The sequence below is a fragment of the Tympanuchus pallidicinctus genome, unplaced genomic scaffold (genome assembly GCF_026119805.1).
Source record: "Tympanuchus pallidicinctus isolate F22 unplaced genomic scaffold, pur_lepc_1.0 scaffold1, whole genome shotgun sequence".
Classification (NCBI taxonomy): Eukaryota; Metazoa; Chordata; class Aves; order Galliformes; family Phasianidae; genus Tympanuchus; species Tympanuchus pallidicinctus.
This window is the reverse complement of record NW_026294618.1, coordinates 58,000,286-58,019,423: the sequence shown is the minus strand read 5'-3', so window position 1 is coordinate 58,019,423 and position 19,138 is coordinate 58,000,286. Positions and strand designations below refer to the sequence as shown.

The 19,138-nt window shown below is 43.1% G+C and overlaps 2 long non-coding RNA genes across 3 annotated transcripts; both read left to right on the top strand.

Annotated features, from left to right (window-relative positions):
- Positions 1-112: 112 nt before the first annotated feature.
- Positions 113-4,823, top strand: LOC128078915 (uncharacterized). Its single transcript, XR_008205918.1, has 2 exons — positions 113-857; positions 3,904-4,823. It is a non-coding gene; the product is annotated as an uncharacterized LOC128078915 (long non-coding RNA).
- Positions 4,824-9,339: 4,516 nt separating this feature from the next.
- On the top strand, positions 9,340-13,727 carry LOC128078920 (uncharacterized). 2 transcript variants are annotated; one of them, XR_008205924.1, is made up of 3 exons: positions 9,340-9,625; positions 11,669-11,756; positions 13,048-13,727. It is a non-coding gene; the product is annotated as an uncharacterized LOC128078920 (long non-coding RNA). The 2 variants fall into 2 exon arrangements; XR_008205923.1 differs by lacking the exon at positions 9,340-9,625 and adding an exon at positions 10,669-11,436.
- Positions 13,728-19,138: the final 5,411 nt, after the last annotated feature.

Below are 19,138 nucleotides of genomic sequence, written 5' to 3'. Positions count from 1 at the left end.
TCGCCCAGCGGCCAGACACCCCACCGGCCGCGCTTCGACACCTCGGGGCGCGGATTAGGGACCCCGGCCCCGGGTGGGACCGTTCTCGGAGCGATGCAACAGGTGCGGCGGGCGGGCGGGCATTCCTGCCGGCGCCGCCCCCGTGCCCGCGGGCGCGGCCTCTCTTCAGCCCTCAGCGGGAGACCCTCAGCGCAATATGGCGGCGGGCCGCGCTCCACCTGCTTCTGCCCCGAACCCTGACCCTGCGGCGGGGATGGCGATCGCCAAGTTGGAGAGCGGGTGAGGGAAGAAAGGCCCTTTGGAGTTAATGTGTGTGGGCGACTCGTGTGCTCGATCGCCAGTCGCTAAAGGTGCTATTTTTTTGTTGTTGTTGATTTTTTTTTTTTCTGAAGCCCAAAATGAATTACTTCAAATAAAAGGCAGGATGGATTTTTGTATTAAAGCACATTTTCAGCATTAAATAAAAGTTTGAGAATCCACCAAAGCTACTACAAAGTGAGAAGGCTGCTTCAGCCGGCTGTGCTCTTGCATCAAGATTGTGCAACCAACCAACCGATTCGTAGGCACGCAGACACAACGCACTGTGCCTGTGCCCCCTGTTCCTCACCCTTCATCCCCCGCCATGCTCCTGCAGAGCTCCCAGCTGCTTTACCTGCAGGAGCTGTGGCCTCCCGCCTGCTGGGGTGTGAGAACAGATCGTATTTACGTTGTCATGGGCAACGGACTATAGGACACAGGTCTTCCGGTGTGCCGCAATGGCATGCAGGTGAGCTCTGAGATTAGGGAAACGTGCAGATCCAAGCTGCTGTCTTCAATGTCCTTATTTCAAGAAAAGGAACTGGAAGCTTCAAAACAAGGTAACAGCCAGCGCATGTCAAAGATACAGGGCTGTGGAAACCCTGGGGTATGCCAAGGGATTGTAACAAAAACACAGTTCTGTGTTTTCCTTCAGGTCCTGCAGCAGAGATGGTGCTAGGCACTCACTCATAGTGCCACGTTCAAATAAAAGAATCACCTTTGCTTCAGCTTTGAGAGAAGGGAGGGGAGCAGAGACTGATAGAACTCACAGCTATATTCCCTTCTTGTGTGATCTTAGGAAACAGGAGAGGGCTTTACTGTAAAACTGAGCCATATGTGAAGCAGCTTGCAACAGCAGGTGAGAAAAAACAATCAAAGCTAAATGGCTTCTGAGGGAGATGAAGTAAAACATTTTTGGGAAACAGCTAGAGCCTCTGTTTTCAGATAGAGCAATCCCACTGAGATAAACTTTAATCAGATTAATTTGACAACATATGGCTTGTGAGGAGACTTCCTCTTTTAAGCAGTAAGTTTATGGTGGGACTCATGCTTTATTCAGTAGGATGGTACTGGATGTGGAGCAGACCAGAACATCACTGTTTTGGGCAGTCTGCTGAGCCCAAGAAACAATTGTAAGAAATACTGTAAGAACCTAGTTGTTGCCACTCTCACTCGGAACGCTATGTGGTGGTCTTGGATTATTTTGTGGGGGCATATAGGTGCAAAAAAGCATATAGGTATTTTTATTCCTTGCTGTTAATACCATATTTTGGCTTGATTGAAAAAAGAAGAATTTTTATTGCAGTTACCATTGCTTCCTAACTACAAAGAGGCAGAGGCAAAAGGAATTTAGGTGACTAATAGTTAAATGTGGCAACATACAATCTCTAGGTTCCTGTTTGCCACAGCACATAACCCTGTGCCATTCTTCCACAATCACCTGCAATATATGGGGAAAGATAGATACCTCAGTGGTATCCATAACTACCAGCTTACTCAACACCACTCCACCCAAACCCAACCAACAAGAACATGTTGAACCCATACAGGCAGTACTGTCATCTGTGGAAGGGGAAAGAACAATTGCCATGTTGGAGCGTTCGTTAGAGACCCTTAGCCTCCTTGCTGGGCTTTTGCCTTTTGCAAGACGTGTTTTCAAACCACCTTGGCTACAGAGCACTGTGAGTTGCTAAACTCTCAGTTCAGCAGGGCAGCAAGTTGTTTTTGTTACAGTGAGAAACTCTCTTCTGGGTCCCTGAGTTTCTTCCTTTACATTTCACTCCCTAGTTCCCTCCTAAATGGAGGGGAAGGTATATAAGGCTACCTCTTCCTTCCTTTTTATACAAAAAATCTATTCATCCTTTGCAGACACAGTAAAACCAGACTAGATCACATCTCCAGAGAGGAGATGAAAGCTCTCAGTTCTGTGGCTTTCTTCACAATGTCCTGACAGTCAGCACACTGAATTTTTGGAGCATGGGCATCATGTGTAATACTGATAAGCACTATCTGATAATGCTTATGAACTGAATTGCCATTTGAGTCAGGAGTGAAGGAACACGAGAGCAGGCATGAAATCAGCTCTCATCACAACAGTCTAGGGCAGAAATACAAAAGAACAAATTCAAATGTAGAAGCTTGGGAAATTCACATATAAAAAAAAAAAAAAAAAAAAAAAGCAACAAAAATACACAGTTGGTTCTGGATTTAGGCATTGGGTAAGCAGGAGAAAGCTTTTATAGGCACCCTAACTACAGCATTTTGTGCCAGAACTCACAATCAAGCATAAGAGCCAAATCAAAATGAAAGCCTTTAAGTTACAGGATTAGCAGCTGCTCTGATCCAACACTTGTTCTTAACCTGCTCTATTAAGAGTATAGCATTACTAACAACTTACAGGAATTACTAAAGCAGGGGAGGTGATGAAAGGACCTAGATTGCTCAGCAGGTCAGTAGCAGGACCCAGTTTCTGTTTTCTTCCCTGTAACAGCTCCAGTGCCTTACTGCCCTCTAACCAAACTGTATTTTAAGATTTTCCATCTGTTTTAAGGAGAAAAACAATTTAATGTTGCTGTTCTGCTTTAGTAACATTTCAACTTGATGTAATGCATTTATGAATTCAAAGAATTGAACAGAATTTTCTCAAGAAAATCCTATCAGTATAAAGTGGTTTTGCTTAACAGATCTGGCGCTAGCCATGTTTTAGTTAAAACACATCTTCCCAAGTATGGTTACCATGAAATTAGGAAGCAAGGACTCTTATGTCCTAAAAATACCATTATTGGTTGCCCACAAAAAAATCAATGGTCTCAGTAAGAGGCAGGTTTGAATTTCTTGTTTCTGAATATAGGAAGTGTTATCCAAATTTTCCAAGCATGGTTGGAATAGTCTTGCAGCATCTCTGGTGATCTGTTTGCAGTTTTACTCCTGGGATTTTTTCTAACTGGAAACACAGAGTGACTTACTTCTGACAACATACAGGCCATGCATTCAGTGTAGCAGATAAAAGAAAGCATACCGTATTCTGACACTTTGTATAGGTTTAAAATGAAGAGGATCGTTTTCTTTGTCAGTTCTAAGAGCTGTAGGAGGAAAAGCAGCCATATGGTATTACTGACAGTAGCTTCTGTTTCGTTGCGCATGACTGTGAATAGGCAGTTTATTCCCAGTTAGAATTCCTGAAACGTTGGCATTCCTGCACTGTCATGCTCCAGGAACAGTGGCCAAGGATCTGTTGAGTTCCAGTTCTGCTTGAACCGAGAGCTCCTTCCTTACTACCCACACTGAGCTTAATGAAAACCCGACAAATTCAGGTCACAGTGGACGACCGTTTTCTTTCAAAGCACTGTTGACATTCTCCAGGTCTCTTTTGTTTCTTTTGAAGGGGATATACATGGTAAAAGAGCTCAAAGCTTGTTCCTCATTTTTTGTTGTTCCTTAAATGAGAAGTTTCTGCCAAGTTCAATTAATGTGTTTTTCCAGTACGTGTGAGTTTGTGCTAAGAAATGGTTAGGTGAATTCAGGCCTGGAAATAAACGCTGTTAAATGATCCAACAGTTACATGCTGGAAGACCCTTATCTTTGCATTCTTTTTCTTTTTTTCAGGCTGCACCCACAATTGTTCCTTGAGATTACATGACGCTCTCCTTGACCATGATGGAGCTGTACAGGGACATACTAGATGAACACAGTTTAAACATGCATGTGATCAAGCAAGGAAAATCTAAAATAATTGTCTCTGTAACTGAAATCCACCGTGAATTATTGATTTTATTAGTGAAAATAAATAGTAAAAAAAGCAATAAGAATTTGCTCAAACTGTTGAATGAGAACAATCACATCACAAAGCATTGTTTAAAAATGTATTAAGTGACAATAGATGTTCACAATGTACTGGATTTGTAAAGATTATTCTACACATGTAAATCCAGCCGTGTTTGTCCAAGACTTGAAGCAAATGGAAACTAGGGGCAACACAGCTTTTACGTCTCAAAATGAAATAATGATCTTAATGCATACGATAAGAAAGGAAAGAGGAAGGGAGTTCCCCTGTACAGGTAATCTTTATTTTACCTTCATATCTTCCTTTGTGCTATTTTATTTGGAGTCTGATTAGAAGCAGAGCTCAGTGCCATGTATTTCAAATAACCCCCTGCAAGACTGAATTATTTCTACAGGGACCAGATCTTCTTTTTTTTTTAAGCATCAAACTAGAGATGTAAAAAGACAGTGTTGACAAAAAGAGCGGGTCAAATAATGCTGACCAACTTAGTTCATGTGCTTCACAAATGGAACGCAGATGTGTGCCTACAGCAGGCATGAGTAGTAAAGGGAGGTGAAGGCAAAAAAGTCTCCACTGGATGATAGAGAGAAAAAATCTACATCACTGACATTTCTATTGCTCTCACTGTAAGGATGATGCTGTAGGAATTCAAAAATAAAGTAACAAGCTATTTCAACTAGTGTCAAAATTCAGAATTTCAGGGCTAAAATAAGCACACAAAATAAAATGTACAATTAATGGATATCAAGTATATTTTCTTTTCCTGTGATATCATACTGACTCACAGCTTTTAAGATCAGAAGGACCATATTGTTTGACTTTCAGCGTAAAGTAAGCTGTTGAGTTTCACCCAGTGATTCTCAAATCAAGACTCTGTTAGAAAGGCCTTAAATCTCAGACTCAGAACTAATTGACAGTGATTCTACCACCTTTCTAGTTCTCTCCACAGCAAAGTGCTCGTTCACTATAAGTTGTGAAGTTGTTTGCATTGACTGTAATTGGTTTTTGATTCCACTTCAGAAGGTGCCCTGTCAGTAAGGCAATTTACTGTTAAATACTGATGCAAGATCTAGTATGGTTCTTGCCTCGCCTGTCAGTGATGTAGGATGTACAGTACTCTGATGTTTTATGTCAACTAACACAGTAGAAGAGGGTTTTCCCTCATCTTTCCTAATTGAAACAAAAGGAACTGCTTGATGCAGAGGTTACTTGGTAAATCTCAGATGGTCCCTTTTTTTCCTGTTTTCCACTCAGTACCATCTCCTCCATTTGTTTTCACCATATTTTGCCTAGTTTCAAATATTTAAATGCTCTGTGCAACAAGACCTTTCTCCCTTTGAACGCTTTGTAGCATAAGATTGGTTAGTGTTAATAAGTAATATCAGGATTGCTGCTTATTACCGGCACTACATCAGTCTTCCTACTCTGCCTCACCTGCTTCTTAGAGAAAAGAGCATTTCAAACTGATGTTAGGTGCAAAAGCTCTTTCTGCTCTCTACAGACTGCAGCTGTCTGTAGGCAATTCAGTCTGCACAACCAATGCAGAATCAGAAAAGAATATTCAATGGAGGCTTCTCTTGTGGATAAAGGAGGGTAATTTGGACCTTGGTATATGAGTAAGGCACTAGGCTGGAGGCTGAAGTACAAGAATCGTCCTATCTCTTGGGAAATCCTCTGTTTGCTTTGAGATAACAATAATGTTGAAAACAGGCGGGCACCAATAAATATGTAAGACCAAATACAAGCAGGTAGAAGCAGAGAGACATTGCTAAACAAAGCAGAACACTGCCAACTTTCACTAGATCTGAATTCTAACTCTGATATTTTGTAAGGACTTACCTAGAACTGTACCTCAATTAAATATTCATTCATGAGAAAAAGCTATTTGTGTTTCACAGCAAACAGCTAGCTCATTTACAATTTACAAATGGATACATATGTCCTTAATTAGTTTTCAATGACCTTGCTATACAGTGAGGGCAAACTAAATTTATTTTATATCAAGGCTGCAGATGGAGTCACCTTATCTAATCAGCCCCAGCTGCTTTAAGGCCAGTAACTCAGAAACAAAGAGGCTACCATTCGCAGTAACTTCTATGAGGCCTCACTGGAGGAGAAGGGGATCAGGTTGGTTATTGCTCACCTCCCATACTGAGGCATTCAGGTAACCTGAAACAAAGGGAGTTTTCAGTGCTTCCCAGTGACACACCTAGCTTGTGAAGTAATTACCTCTGACGCATGACACAAAAGATAAACACCGAGTCCTGTAACGTGTTGACTAGCAACTCCTCAAAACACCTTGGAAAATAGTATAATTACACTATTTTAAAATAGCAGGTGAATTTCACCTGTCTGCAGTAGGTAGCTCAGGAGCTAGGTACTAATTGAGTACCACTTGAACCTTTGAAATAGAGTTGGAGTGCTGCCTCAGATGTTACCACCATGACTTACATCACATACAGATGTGATTTGCTCCTAGGCAGAATGCAGCTCAGCTTTGTTTCACTTACTAATAGGCTGATTTTCTTTAAAAGGCTGCGTGATGAATCCTTTGGTCTCATTTAATAAAAGACAAAAGCAAGGTGAGAGGGAAAATCTATTTGGTTACACATAACATGTAACCTTATGATCACCTTTTGTGCCAGGTTTCATCCACGTACCCTCCCAAGTAATTGCTAGGAATGCTTTTGGAGTCAGATTTGCTGGTCCATGGCTCTGACTTGACATTCAAGCACTTACAGTGTGGGAGGATAAGGGTGAGCTGCTGCTGGACACAAGAGGCAGGGTGTTGTGTCCTTCTACCTGGTATCTGTTGAGGCAGAGGATCTGGTGACCCCAGAGCTGATAGTTCATGAGCTAATTGTTTGGTATGTTTAATTATCTTGGTGTGGTAAATCATGTAGTTGCAGCAATCAAACATGAAGTAGAGTTTCTGTATCCAATTGGTTTGCTTCTTTTTCCCAACAATGTCATTTGGCCTTGCAGATCTGAGACCAGGAGCTTATGAGCTGGAAACATCTTGTAGACACAAGTGAACCATGTTAGTCCAAAAGCATATATACGCTGCTATGGCCCTCTAAGAAACTGGGTTGCTCTGTCTTGGCCTCGCTGACTGTGGTCTGTGTGCCAGGACAGACGGGATGTGAGGTGTAAGCATAATATCAATCATAGTTTTCTTTTGCAAAGTTCAGCTTCAAGGTCAAACGTGATTCTTATGTGGATGTGGTTGATGTAAGGGCTTATTACTGGGCCATACCAGGTAATGCGGCCTGGTTTGACACAGCACATTGAAACACAGACTTCCTAGGTGTGACCTCAATTCAGAGTGTCCAAGCACTTTGGGCATGGAGCCATGAGCAGCTTCTTGGCTACTGTCAGTGAGAAACTGGTCTCTGAGGCTGGTTTGCAAGAGCCTGCAAGAAGGGTTCAGCAGTCCATGCAGACACAGCAGGCCTGGCTTGTGAAGCAGTTCTGTTGCCAAGCCCTCCGTGGCTGCTCTGCAACACAGGACAGCAGCACTGAGAAGAGTGGGAAGACCAACAGTCCTGAGTTTAGCTATTTGCTTCACCAGCCTTATGCTATGAGACAGGAGAATGCCAAAAGGGCCTTAGAAACGACAACAAAACCGGGTGTGAATGTGTGGCTGAATCACGGGGTGGAGTAAGAGCTGGATGTCCTTGTGAAGAATGCCACCCGTCAGTCCCTATGTGGGGACCCCCTGCACAGGAGGTGTGCCTGGGAGGAGCTACCAGCATCCTGGAGACCTGCAGCTAGGGCGTCACAAGAAAGCAATGTGGACAGGACTCAAGAAAGCTCTCTTGGCTGTCAAGCAGCATTTCATCCAAACTGTTTCTTTCTGAGCACAACTGCCTCCAGCAACACAGCGTTTTTTTCCCCAGTTTTATTCAAATCAATAGCAACTCTCCTGCTCCTTTTAGGAGACTGTCTGATAGTAAGCAATGTCACAGCAAAGAACACTTTTTTACTGTACTGCTGATATCTAAATGTGCTCTTTCCTTGCATTACTCTCTACCCTCTACCCCTATTGCCTGAAATAGCTGCTCACTCATCACTATAGTGGGTTTAGCTGTGTTGTACGGATCTGTACAGATAAGAAACAATAACCTTTAGATAACAGAACAGACTCTTGCACAAGGCTCCTCCTTGTCTCAGAGTTCAGTCTGCACCCTTATTTTGAAGAAAAAAAGAAAAAAAGAAAAAAAGAAAAAAAAAAGGAAAAAAAAATATTTTGTACAGGAATTATATTAAAATACAATATAGTAGTGCAGTGCTTAAGGACTTTTGACACAGCATTGTTGTTTCAAGTAAGATTATGGAGACCATTTCACCATAGTAGCCAGTGGGTAGTATTTGAAACGATTTCTTTTTCTACGCTTCAACAAGCAATTATGTTTCAAATGCCACTGTTCAGCAATGGTGAGTAAATAGTGGCTTAAATAAGAAGTAAGGAAAAGTTTTGTTTGCTTTTGCAGGTGTTAAATTTCAGCAGAACAATCTAACTCAAACAAAGCCTCAAACAAAAGTTATTGGCATTCCTATCTGACAACCTGAGTTTCATGGTAGACAAGGCAAATAATCTAAATTCTCTCTCCTAGCCCTGAAATCTCTGACCAGTGATATTAACCATGGCTGTAAAATTGAGGCTGAGGTTTTTGATTTTGAGTATAATGTTTTTCTTTGAGTTGTTAATGCTTCAGAAAAACAATTGCAGCAACTGTGTGTGCTTGAACAATGTATTTCTGTAATTAGTATCCCTAAAGAACCCAGTGAAAATTGCACTGACAAGCACATTGCAAGGTTGAGATGTGAATGTAGGTTGTTTTCCTGTTCTTCTAATAAACACAGCTTTTCCTCCCTTGAGAAGAAATGCAGTGCTGCATATCCAGCACCCAGATGGATTCCAACTCACAGCCTAAAAGCAATCTCAGAACATTAGGAAAAAAGGTAAGTGGATCATTTTTAGACCAAGAAACGAATTCTGTGGAGCCTATTTATGGAAACTAAGCTTTAGTGAAACTACTTGCAGAGAGGAGAATGAAAGCTCCAAGTGGTGCTTGTGAGTGCACCCCTTCCCACAGCTCTCAAACTTGCAGTCCTGCCTCAGTGCCAAAGCCCTGCAGTCCAGATCAGGCCAGTAATCCAGAGGTTTTGCAGAGAAAATTCTATGACTTCAGCACAGGTTCCCATTGCAATTCTTAATTGGTTACTTTAGATTACTGTTTTAGCCAAGCCTTGTTAATGTGAAATGATAACCTTGAACTGTGTTTGTGGTTTAAGCATTATCCAAAGACCTGCACGCAGCATACAGGGACAAAGTCAGAAATTCTTTTGCACTTGTGTGAGGTCAGAGTCAAACTGATCTGTCAATCTGAGCACAGGATCACAGTAATCCACCTGTTTAATGGGCCTTATCAAACACTAGGTTTAGATTTTGTGCACGTTCTGAGTTTACAGGTCCAATGCTGCTCCTTTTTGGTCATGGTGCTATTACCTGATTTCTTCTGCAATCTTATTTAAACACAGGTAAGGGTGGAAGAGGTAAGCTCTCTATTCTTTAGGGAACTAAGATGATACGAATAGAACAAACTAGGGGCTCAGCAACTATACTAATCTTGTTCCAATTGCCACTCTTTCTGAGAAGAAGTTATTACTAACATTCAACCCAAAGCTCCTTTCTGCAACTGGAGGCCATTCGCTCAAGTCCTCTTGCTAGTGATCTGGGAGAAGAGGCTGACACACACCTTGCCACAGACTTCCTTCAGGCAGTTGTAGAGAACGATAAGGTTTCCCCTGAGCCTCCTCTTTGCCACACTAAACAATCCCAGTTCCCTCAGCTGCTTTCCATAAGACTTTTGCTCCAGACCCCTCACAGTTTTGTTGCCCTTCTCTGAAAATGCTCCAGGGCCTCAATGTCTTTCTTGCAGTGAGGGGGGCAAAACTGAACATAGTACTTGAGGTGCAGCCTCACCAGTGCTGAGTACCATAGATGGATGATAACCTTTCTAGTCCTGCTGGCCTATGCTATTTGTGATACAAAATGATGTTTGGTGGCAGTGCTCACACAAGGGAGGTCAGGCAGTTTTGGCTATGCAAGAGTAAAAACAAGGAAAGGGAAGGTAAATGTGAAGCTACTGTTTGAATTATTGAAGTTTCTCCTTCACCCCTTCTTCAAGGATTATTATTTACACAAGATTTCCAGCTTGGAGCTACATGCCTCACAGCTACATCCTGGTTCCTGGGATCCTCAAAAGCCTGGCTGCTCTGCTCTGCTCCATTATCCTTTTGCACTCTTTAATCCAACACTGCTTTTTTCTTTTTTCTTTCTTTCTTTTTTTTTTTTTTTCTTTTTTCTTTCTTTTTTTTCTTTTTTTTTCTGTCAGTGGTGCTACTGTGCAGTGCAGACCCTTTGCTCCTCACCCCAGATGGAGAGGAAGCTATCTTGAGGTCCCTGGTTCTCACCTCAGATGAAGAGGGACAGGAGAGGGTGGTGGAGTGAGGCATAAACACTTCTTATTCCTAGGAAGGAAGGAAGGTGTGACTCACCCTGAATTTGTTTGAAAAACTCTTTCACCTGTCTATAGTCAGCAGCCAAGAAGGAGGTTTCTCAGGTAGAAATTGCTCAGAATTACCCATCCAGGCCTTGCCGCAATGACTGGGCATGGTGGGACTGAGAGCTTTGTTCTGTGCAAGCAGTTAATAAAACTCTTGCTATAAACAGGGTGTGCTGGCTGGAGGTGCTCCGTGCTGGGAACAGACTGCTGTGAGACACTTGAGGACCTTCACTGTCACAGCTGGATGGGGCAGCACGTGCAAGAGAGAAAGGGCCTGCTACAGCATTCAGTGAACACTGTATTAACAGCACAATAAGATTTACTATACTTCATGACTTTTTTCACTAATTATTAATACTCAATTAATATGGCCCCGAGCAGAATGTACTCCCAAGTAAAGAAAGTAACTTATGGCCTGCTTTACAGGTGACATGTAAATACTTTGTTACATGAAGTACTGCATTTCTATGGGAGCACTGGCACACTCAAGTGAGCAAACACAACACTACAGAGGAAATCAAGCACTTTTAGCCCAGCCTAAGCACTCTTTGTTACCAGCCTGGAGCCACCTGAAAGTAAAGCAACATTGTTAATGAAAAAATATGAGGAAATGAAAATGATTCCAACATGCTTTTTTAAACTCAATGTTTCTCTTATTTCTATACAACTTCTGCTTCATGCAGCTCGAATACAGCATTAGAGAGACCCCGGCCTTACTCCAAAATGCTCCTAAGTTTCAGTCATTGAAGAGCAGGCCCAGGATAAGCACTTGATAGCAAAAGGGTAAGAAAGGAAATACTAGGAACTGTGATTATTCCTCAACATTAGTGATAACTTACAACCATCTTAAAATACTCTTCAAAAATTGAAAGACATAATTGTACAGCTCCTATATTGACCTGTCCTATCTGGCTGAGTGTGAGAAAAAGATTCTCCTCCGTCCTTGTTCTCTATATCACAGAGCAGGTTCCCAATTTCATTGCTTTTTTTTTTTTTTTTTTTTCTTTCTCCACAGGAGAAAAATGCTTGATTAATCCATACAGGTTGAGTTAACAAGACAACCTCTCGGAACTGCAATTGTCAGTAAAAGTGATTTTCACATTGTAAGTCTCTGCTACATACAAGCTGCCCTGTTTTCTTGCATGTACGTAAGACCTTCTCAGACATTTGCTTTCTATCCTCCCACATTCTGGTGCAGTTCCTTCCCTTAATGACCCATGCATGCAAAATGACCTCTACGTTCTCCTCTACAAAACTGCACTGTTTCTGTCAACTCTGGAGCTCACATTTTTCTGATAAAAGCTGCAATTATTTTTCTATGCAGTAACATTTGGAACAAGCAACAGGACTGGCTTTGTAAACAGTTTTTCAGACTCTCATTAGGTTGCCAACAGTTGGCTCTTGGTGGAAAAAACCTATGCATGTGACAAATTCACTTCATTTAACCACCCTCTTAGAACAGCCTTTTAGAAGAGCTGCCTTCTGAATGCAAAGACAGACTTCTACTCAGCCTATCTTTTCCTGTGCACTGCAAATTGCTTAATAATGAGGCAGGTAAAATGTGATTTTATGAAATTGATTATATGTCAACAACTGCAACCTAAAATTAGCACCTCTCATGGCTATAACTTTCCTCACTTATAAGATGCTACAGTTCATTCTCTGACATCCTGGGGTCTGAGAAAATCGAGCTGTGCACTGCAGAGTTGTCCACTGCACTAGCAAGACAAAAACAGGACCTACATGATTTTTAAACACTACTCACAGATCCCTTGTTCTCCTGTAGTAGGTGAGACTTTTAGTGAGAGCAAAACTTCACTGGCATTCCTTGTTTGCTGGTGGTAGTAAAACTGCTGGTCCCAGTAACCTGTAATTACTTAAGTGACAAAAAGCACACAAGACCTGCACTAACAATGAAGTTTCACAGTTTTGATGTTGGGGAATGACCTGCACTTTACTTTTGACACAAGTCCTCATTTAATTCCTAGTGAAGTCAGTGGGAGCTGGAGAATCTGTGTTTGCTTCAGTTACAGGAGATAAGCCAAACATTCAAGGATTATTTTCCTAATATCAGCAGAAGTGCTCAGCTTGACCAAGCAGTTGATAGTCAGCTCAACAGTAGTAAAATTTGCATTCAAACACTACCTTTTGAAAGATCTTAGCTGACAGATGGATTTGTAAGTACTCACGTTATTTTTAAACTGTAGCTAATTGAATCATTTGGGATGTATGGATCATTTCAAAATCACTCTTCAGGGAATAAGACTGAAATTATGTTGCGTATATTTGAACCTTAATGTCAATGAACCTTGACTTTCCAATCACTGGAAATTGTCTTAAAATTGAGTCTATTATTAATCTAAAAATTACCTTTTTTTTTGTTTGTTTGGATAGAGCAACCCAAAACAAATGACATGGACAGAGCTAACCAGATGAGGCAGATCTGTGTAAAAACAGCAAACTTTACTTTCTACTTCCTACCAAACTTTTTCCTAGTAAACACAATTCAACAGTGTGCCTCATCAAAAATCCTGTGAATCTTGACACACAGTGAGGTTGTGTTGCCAAATATATTAAAAGTCTTGAAAAATCTCTCATGGCTTTTTAATTAAACTCTATATGTGAGAGGCAAGAGATTCCTTGCTTTTATTGTCTACATGCGCTCATCAGTGATGGAAGCTCTGTGCAAAATCTGTATGCTGGTACTCCCATGGTATGGAGTATGGAAATTTCTTCTGAAAGAAGAAAACAATGATGCTGAGAAGAATGCATTTCTCTGTTCTTACAACAGTACTACGTATGTAAATACACATAAAAGCACAATACAGCTCTGAGTGTATAAAAGACTAGTAGCCAGGGTTACTCTTTAGAAATTATGAGGAATTTTTATTACAAAGAACTAGCAGCAAATTATTAAAACAATTAAATACTTTTGAGAATAATTAGTTTCTTTAGGCAGTAACAGAAGGAGGTTCTGAAATGCTGTAACAGAAGCTGGACAAACAGAAAAAGTTTCTGCAAAGTTTATGTATTATGTTGTAACTCCACTTGCCAAAAACATGATCTGAATCAGGATACAGTCAAAGTCCAAGTAAAATTTTACTGTAGATGCTAGCAGACAAGACTCTAAAAAGCCTTTCTTTCCTATTTGTGTGCTAAGGATGTGGTAGGTCTATCCTCTGGCAGAAGCCGTCCAGGATTCTTTTGGCTCAGGCTCCAGATTAACACAGATCATCTCTGCACAGACAAATTCCTTGGGAGACGAAGGGTTTACACAAGTATCACCAGGCCACACAAATATGTTGTTGCATTTCAAACCCGTTTCACTGCCAGAAATTTCAGTGTGTACAGACTTTCCTTTTGTTTAGGGATTTCCCACATCTATCTCCACACAGCTCAACTGTTGCATCCTTCCAATTACTACATCCAAGAACTCTGCAGATGGTGACTCCTGGAAGATTTAAGGGAGGTAATTATCTCTGCTTGGCTTGTGCTAGGTTTGTCAAGCTAATACTTAAGTTGTGCCTTTTTCAGAGCACTGTCAAGTGAGACATTATTTTGACTTATATAATGTCTCACATTATTTTAAAGTGATAACAGAATTTGATTAACTGAAGAAAAATCCACACCCATGGAAGAATACCAGGCAATTACAACCTGACTGTCCTCCCAGTACAGACTAGCACACAGCACGTGTTGAGCTCTTTGACCACATAAAATAGCAATCTTATCTTTCTCCGTTCTCAGTAGTTTTCTGACCTTAGTATCAGGTGCATACCAGCAGTCCTACTGGAAGCAAGAGGGATTGCAGCTACTGAAAGCATGCATCTCAACTATAATCACCAACTGTTTCTATAAATACAGAGTATGAAAATAACACGTCTTTTATCTACCAGGTGTTCCGGCAGCTATTTTTGAGTGGCGCCAAGACCTGATAACATATTTAGCCTATGTGGTAAATGTTCACAAAGTGGTTGCACTATATGCCAAAAATAAATCTTCAGTGGCCTGAGCTGTGCCACCTCCTGCTCCTGTACTCTATGCTGGTGAGACCTCACCTGGAGTACTGCATCCAGATATGGAAATCACAGAATGGCCAGAGTTGGAACAGACCTTAAGGATAATGAAGCTCCAACCCCCCTGCCACATGCAGGGCCACCAACCTTCCCATTTAATACTAGACCAGGCTGTCCAGGGCCCCATCCAATCTGGTCTTGAACACCTCCAGGGATGGGGCAATACAGGAGATATGGGCCTGCTGGAGCACATCCAGAGGAGGACCACAAAAATGATCCAAGGGATGAAACACCTCTCCTGCGAGAGTAGAGTTAGAGAGCTGAGGCCATTCAGCATGGAGAAGGCGAGAAGGCTCTGGGGAGACCTGAGAGCAGCCTTTCAGCATCTAAAGGGAAGCTACAGGAAAGACTCTTTATCACAGTCTGTTGTGTCAGGACAAGGGGAAATGACTTCAAGTGAAAAGATACGTGATTTTGACTAGATATAAGAAAAAAAAAACCAAACAAAAAACCATAATGGTAGTGAAGCACTGGAACAGGTTGCCCAGAGAGGTGACCGATGCCTTGTTTCTGGGGACAAGGGAAGGTTGGGCTAGAGAGGCTGTAAGCACCCTGACATAGCTGCAGATGTCCATTGCAGAGGAGTTGGACTATGACCTTTAAGAGTTCCTTCCAACACAAACTATTCTATGATTATATGACCCTGTTTTGGAGATGTAGGATAGGTAAGCATATCTGGAAATAAAAATCAGCAAAGTTGCATGGAGTTAGGGCTTGCTGTACATTGCCCAGCATCAGGGGCCTGCAGGGGTCCACATGCAGCACTTCTGAGGGCAGAACACTTCTGTGAAGCCTGGCACAGCTATCTGTGCACTCACTCCCTATGAATACTCTAGCTCTTTCACTAATAGACTGATACAGCAGCAGGACTCTTCCATTCCCTCTCCGCTCAGGTTCACACTCACAGCTGCTTCCCCTGCCAGCCTTTCAAACCTTCTCTGCTACGGGGACACCAACAGACAGGTGACATCAGCACCTTGAGATGCTGCCCACAAGATGCCAAGCCTCACGTCCCTACAACCCGCTCTGACGCAGCCAGCCTGCAGGCTCCCCGCCCTCGGGTGGCGCTGCCCTCCCCAGCCCACACGCCGCACCGGCAGCAGCCCTCAGCCCAGCTCGGCGGGAACCTCCCCTCGGCCCCGCCCCCATTTTGAGTTTTAACGGGCAATTCCTGTCTCTCCCATCCTTAGCTAGGGAAGAAGCCGAAGAAGCCACAGCCTTCCTGCCCTCCCGCCCAGCCAGTACAGCGCAGCCCACAGGCCCAGGAGGGCTCCCAGCGCCGCCCTGCTGAGCTGTCACAGGGCGCACCGCGCCCCCGCCCGGGTGACGGCTCTCCTTCCCGCGCGACCACTACGCATGCGCACAAATACTGCCGTTCGCGCCGCACCTCGGCCGCCACCCCGCCACCCGTAGCACCCAGGGAGGGTGTGGGGAGGAAGCGCAGAGGGGACTTTGTCCCGGGAGAGCCGCTGCCGTCATGCGGGAGGTGGCCAATGAGCGAGCGCGATTAAAATAGCGCACTATAAAGAGCAGCCCGGGCTGCGCGGTGCCTTGGGCAGCTGTCGTGCAACGCAGCGTTAGTCATGGCGCCTGGCTGCGGCTGGCTCGCGCCCTGAAGGGCTGCTTGAGGCGTGTCTGTGTGGTTGCCGTGAGGAATGATGCGTTGAGAGCTTCGCTTCCTCTCATGGATGTAGTGGTCCTTCCTGCTGCATTTAGTTCTCTTCCTCCAAACGTGCTTTCCTTATTCAGGCTTTAGAGGTAGCCTGTGCTGTGCTATCGTGAGAGAGCTGCTGTGTGTGGCGCATTCTTAAAGCAGCATCTGTTTAAGGCTGGCTGTTATCAGTGGAGGAAGTGGAGAGAGAAGCATTACCGTACCCTGTACTCTTCCATCTCTCCTCCATTCTTCTGAGCTACACTGCAGCGGAAAATGCTCTCAGACGTGCTATGAGCCCAGGCCTTATGTGCGGTAGGTCCTCTTACAAAGATGCAGGCTTGGCCTGTAGGTCACAGCAGAGACTGGAGTTTGCTGCTTGGGCCTCCCAATCCTATAGAGGCACACATGATAAATACAGTGTATGGAGAAGCATAATGTGAGGTTTCTATACCATTTCTCTCTGAAAGACTGGGCTGCTTCACTGAGGTGGGAGGAAAAATGTATTAAAACAGCACTCGAAGTGTGGCCAGCAATATTGGCAATCTATTTGAGGACTTCTGCTTTAGTATGTGGTCAGGAAAGTGTGAGCAATACACTGACTTCATGGCTGTACTCAGACTGCAAGTGCTGGAAGTGGCTCACTAAGGAGATGTGTTCCTCCTTGCTGCAACTTGCTGCTTCTGTGGAAATACCCCTAGCACAGCTGCTCTTGATCTGTGCTATGGCGGTGTGTTGCACATTCTCACCTTACTAATTACATACGTTGCATTGCTACTATTCAATCAGCTAGGTTATCTGTGCTAGCATCATCAGGGGCTTTTGGTGAGTTAATAGAAAGCATACATTTGCAATTTGGGAAGGTCAGCATCTTGCATGCTTATAGATACACACATGCTTTAACCCAGCTGAATTATCTAAATATGAGAGAATTTTGTTCTATTATGTAGATAGATATATATAATTCTATTTTGTATGTATATATCTATATCTACCTACCTATCTATCTATCTATCTATCTATAGATATCAAGTTTCCACTGGATTTAGGGATAAGTATTTACTGAAATGTTTAATGTGGCAGCAGGGAGGAGGGAGGAGAGAGGGATCACCAGAAAAGATTATGAGGAGACAGGTTCAAAAGAAGATGCCTCTTCACAAACTGCACTTAAATCCTGGAACTCATTGCTACAGTTTGTTGGAAATGTGAGAAGTTCAAAAAGCAATTAGGTACAATCATACATGAAGAATCCATGCGAAGATGTTCAACACAAACACCTCTGATTCAGATTCAGGACATCTTTGAGGTGCAAATGTGCATCCTGCGGAAGCATTTTGGGGAGCAGCCTGCCCCATTCTCCCTCTGTCATTAGGTGGATGCTGTCAGCTGCTGCAGGAGATGGGTATGGAAATGCTGCTCTGCACAGGCATCCCTGTGTTTAACTGTCATTCAAAAGCTTTTTGCAATCTTTGATAAATAATAAACAGCAATTCTGGCGATAAACTTTAATGTTACTTGGATAGTTATGTCCTTATGTGCCTGTTCATCCCTGCCTGTTGCTTTGACTGTACACTGGAAGAGGATGGGAGGTTATTTCTCCACTTGTTTGTATTACACCATGTAAGCTGAGCACTGACCTGTGTTGGTGGTTTCTAGCATCTTGGACATGAACAAGTATGATTGGTCTGTATTTTTGAAGATGGCCACAAGCCAAAAAGCTTGCTGCTCATATAAACATCTGAAGTAAGAAATTGTGCATTCCAATCCTGATTACCTGTAAGAATTAGCCAGGTACTCTACTTGAGAAAGCATTGAATACCAGCTGCCTAAATAGTAGGCAGTAGAAATAAAATTTCATGAGCCACACCGGCAATAGCTTGTATTTATTGTCTAGGAGCATGGATTGGACCTTGAGAACCCACTGCCAATGAAGGCTAAGATCAAGGGCAAGACATCAGTGTAGCAGAACAGATGTGAGGGCTGCATGGTGCCCACGTCCGCCTCTGTCCCATCGCACCTCTAACAGGATGGTGCTCATCCCTAATGCTGGCTCTACATCTGCCTCACTGAAAACTGGTGGTGGCTTCTGCCCACGGACAGGCTGCACACACTAAAGGTCTTCTGCTCTGTGTCCACACAACTACCTTTTGTGTTGGATGCTTTTTGCAGAAAGAGCAGGGTGTCCCTAAGGAGGTGTGGAGGGACTTGGTGGTTTTAAGCAGGCAACTGCTGAGGACCATGCACTGACTGCAGGCTCAGAAATTGGGTCAGCTGGGCTTGCTCCTGGGGTTGTTCCTTTAGCAGAGAGATACAGTTGCCGTGATGTGTGATCAGGTAGCTACTGTTCTAGCACTAACAGTGTGTCCCTAGGTTTGAGGGGTTTTCCAGTCATGCTTTATGGTGGCACTGTGATTTTTCTTACATACTCTTCTTGCCAATCCCAAAGTGCCTCTGTGTTTAAAGTTGTTTGAAGCTCAGGTGCTTCTCGTGTTACTATCATAGAATCATAGAATCATTAAGGTTGGAAAGATCATCTAGTCCAATCATAAACCCAGCCCCACTGTGCCCACTAAAACATGTCCTTCAGTGCCACACCTACACATTTCTTGAATACCTCCACGTACAGTGACTCCACCACCTCCCTGGGCAGGCTGTGCCAATGCATCACCACTCCTTCTGAGAAGATTTTCTCTTAAGATCCAATTTGAATATGATGAACCAAACATTTCCTTTATCATCGAATCATTTTAGTTGAAAG